Source organism: Nyctereutes procyonoides, unplaced genomic scaffold (assembly GCF_905146905.1).
Source record: "Nyctereutes procyonoides isolate TBG_1078 unplaced genomic scaffold, NYPRO_anot_genome, whole genome shotgun sequence".
Taxonomy (NCBI): domain Eukaryota; kingdom Metazoa; phylum Chordata; class Mammalia; order Carnivora; family Canidae; genus Nyctereutes; species Nyctereutes procyonoides.
Window position 1 is genome coordinate 59,783,746 of NW_026575140.1, and position 3,801 is coordinate 59,787,546.

A 3,801-nucleotide genomic window follows, 5' to 3' on the forward strand; every position below is an offset into this window, starting at 1 on the left:
TAGGCACAACTATATACTTTTTGAATCATAACAAAGAACTAACTGATACCTTTCTTTGTTTCCTGAGCACCATAGCTAAGATGAAGTTAGACCCAAATTCATGGGCTACTCCAGTAAGCAAAATAATAGAAGATAAAAAATTTAATTGGTCTTACTACCTACTCTCCAGCCATTAATTGAAATGTAATTGTGAAAGATTAAAATCGCCTTTAAAAGGGATTGTAATAGCAGCTATCAAAGCAATATTCAAGCATGATATCAAGGATGCTTTCAGGTTTAGAGTTAGCCTTCTTTGTCCAAAATCTTCACAACTTCATCAGCAGACTTAGAGGCATCCATTTTCTTGATGCCTCACATTTCTTCACATATGTCAATAACTGGATGTGTTGACTAAAAATAGGTCTGAATTCTCTTTTCCAAGCTCTCTCTGTTGTCATCATTGGACTAACTACTGTTTCCCCTCTCAAGACATCGTTCAATACAAATCTCATTTTTAGAGTCAAAAAAGAGAACCAAAGACACACCTGCCTTCCCATCCATGGCTTTGTTCCAACCTTAAATGTTGTCTTAATTTCGTGGAAACCCATCAATCAAGAACTTATTCTTCTGAGCAATGGTGGCCATTGTCTGATCCATTTCCCTCATTAACAAACTCATGGTTTGTCAGCTGGCACAACTCAATGAATTCACCATACTATGAATCTGGGTTCTTCCTTTAATCATGAAGTTCTCCTGCAGAAAGGTGTGTGTAGCCATATTTTAGGTCACTGGTTTACTGCAAAGAGGATATAACTCTGAAACAGCCAGTTAGATGTATAATGCCAGGGCACAGAGCTTCCATACCCTCCCCAGGCGAGGGTCTCCCCCAAATCTCCATGTGTTCACCAACACAGCTAAACTTTACTTTTAAATGAAAGGTGGAGGGGAAAACACCCTTTAAGACTTATACCTGGGCAGGGATCCCTGGGTGGCGCAGCGGTTTGGCGCCTGCCTTTGGCCCAGGGCGCGATTCTGGAGACCCGGGATCGAATCCCACGTCGGGCTCCCGGTGCATGGAGCCTGCTTCTCCCTCTGCCTGTGTTTCTGCCTTTCTCTTCACTCTCTCTGAATGAATAAATAAATAAATCTTTTTAAAAAAAAGACATAACTAAACTTAAAATTTGTAATAATGTTGTCTGGGAAAGACAATCTGCTTACTAACATATTGGGAATGTTTTTAATCAACTCAGAATAAAGAACGACTCTGAAAAAATAAAATGGAATGAATTGAGTGCTGATGGAAGAGCAGGAAGGATGGAAGGTGGGAGAGATTAAATCAAGAGCAGCATCCATGTCCAGGATTTCTGGAAGTCTCTCATCTATCACAGTCAGGGTTGGATGACTTGCCCAGGCCAGAGATCTTCCGGCATTACGTTGTGCATACCTGGTAGGAGGCAGACGTGGTATGTTTGGCTCTTTGCACAGGATTTGTTAAGTGACTTAGCAGCCCTTCATAGTGAGATTTATTTCCAGGGACTTTGATTGATGGGAAATGCCTGCAGCTTGAACAGATGCCAACAGTGTGTCTTTCCCAAGGACAGCAATGAATGACTCTGGCTTGGACTTGGGTTAACTGATATGCCTGGGAAAATGCTAAAACAAATCACGGTAATATCAATTTTCAAATGCTTGTAAAAGAATATGGCTCTGAGAAGAACAAAGATAGAAAATTAATCTCATATGCCAGAGTTCAGAGTGATGTGAGTTCAGAAGATTAAGAAGATGTGTTCTTCTAGTTCAAGTCTATAAGGTTTGGATCTTTCCTGTGTGATACCACCAACCCATTGGAAAAATACTAGAGGTGAGCCAGGGAAACAGAGGTGTGTCCTCCAGTGCAGGGGCCCAGGGAAACCGTGCTGCAGACTGAGCTGGCACCACATGTGGGGCATCTGGCAGCAGCGACAGTCCACCCTGCTCTCTGGGGCCACACAGGCAGCATCAGACCATCCTAAGCAACCAGAGTAAGTTTAAAAACTCTCCCATGACCCCCACCCCTTTCCTCCTCTGGCTCCAATTCTCTGACCTCATTCATATAAAATTCCTTGAAAGAGTTTTCCATAATCATCATCTGCAAGTCTTCTTCTTCTGTTGCAGAACTCTCTACATAATTTGCTGGAGCCAAAGCAAAATAAAATGTGAGATTTCTTGTTCAAAATTATTAATAATTTAAAGCTACTGTGAGCAGGGCATTGATCCAAGCATGTGGCTCTTGTAAAAGTGGGACATTGTGTGATTGCATGGGTCATCCATCCTTGAAGCTGGCCTGCTCCAATCAGGCTGTCGTCTGCCACCATTTCCACTAACAGAGTCTTGGCAACATCAGCAATGGTTTCCATTTGCTTAAACCTGATAGCTCTCATCCTCACCTTCGTGGACCAATGAGTGGAATTTAGCAGAGTGATTTCTCCCTTCTTCTTAAAGCACTGTGTTTACTCGTTCTTTATTTTGGACTTCTGACTTCCATAACTATGAGAGAATAAATTGATATTGTTTTAAGTCACTAAATTTGTGGTAATGTGTTGCATCAGTAAGAGTAGCACATTCTCTGCATCAATCCAGTCTCCATATACTGGCCTGCTCCAGGCTCAGCCGTAGGAACTCTTGCCTCCTCTATCTATATCCATCCCTATGTGACTTTAAAATAGCCAATCTCAAGGCTTTAAAATACCAGCTATCAAAATGTAAATGCAAATCAATGGTGAGATATCACCTCATGTGTGTCAGAATGGCTAGAATCAAAAAGACAAGAGATAATAGGTATTGGCAAGAATAAAGGCAAAAGAAACCCTCTTGCTTATACTGTTGGTGGGAAAACAAACTGGTGCAGCCACTCTGGAAAACAGTATGGAGGTTCCTCAAAAATTAGGAATAGAACTAATATGATCCAGCAACACCACTTCTGGGAATATATCCAAAGGAAATGAAATCACTTTCTCAAAAAGAATTCTGGACTCCCATGTTCATTGCAGCATTATTTTCAACAACCAAGACATAGAAACAATCTATATGTCCACTGATGGATGAGTGGATACAGAAGATGTGGTGTATATGTAATGTGTATATGCACACACACACATATGCAATGGAATGTTATTCATCCATAAAAAAGGAGGAAATCCTGCCACTTGTGACAAGGATGGACCTTGAATGTGCTATGTTGAGTGAAATAAGACAGATACTATGTGATCTCACTTATATGTAGAATCTAAAAAAACTGAACTCATAGAAACAGAGTACAGATTTGGTGGGGGTTAGGGTTGAGGGAAATGGGCAGAAAGTACAAAATTCCCGGTATAGTATAAATCAGTGCTTGGGGTGTAATGTACAGCATGGAGACTATAGTTAACACTACTATGTTATGTATATATGTACATACTATATTGTATGTATATTGTAAAGTTGCTAAGGGATGCCTGGTGGGCTCCGTCAATTAAGTGTCTAGCTCTTGATTGTGACTCAGGTCATGACCTCAGGGTCCTGGAATCAGACCCATGTTGGGCTCCACACTCAGCACAGAGTCTGCTTGAGATTCTTTCTCTCCCTCATCCCACTCTTGTGTGCACATGCTCTCTCTCTTTAAAATAAATAAATCTTTTTTCAAAAGTTTGAAAACCATTATTTCATATATTTCAATTTTTAAGGCAAGAGAGAAGCCATTCCAGTTACCCATCATGACTAGAAGCAGAAATCTGTTATCTACATCAATTTTATAAGAGAATCGAATGGGCAACTGGCTTTATCATATATCTAGCTTTCTTATAA

At 40.6% G+C, this 3,801-nt stretch overlaps 1 pseudogene; it reads right to left on the reverse strand.

Moving 5' to 3' along the window:
• Positions 1 to 282: 282 nt before the first annotated feature.
• On the reverse strand, positions 283 to 1,409 carry LOC129496907 (UMP-CMP kinase-like; annotated as a pseudogene).
• Between the last annotated feature and the right edge of the window lie 2,392 nt (positions 1,410 to 3,801).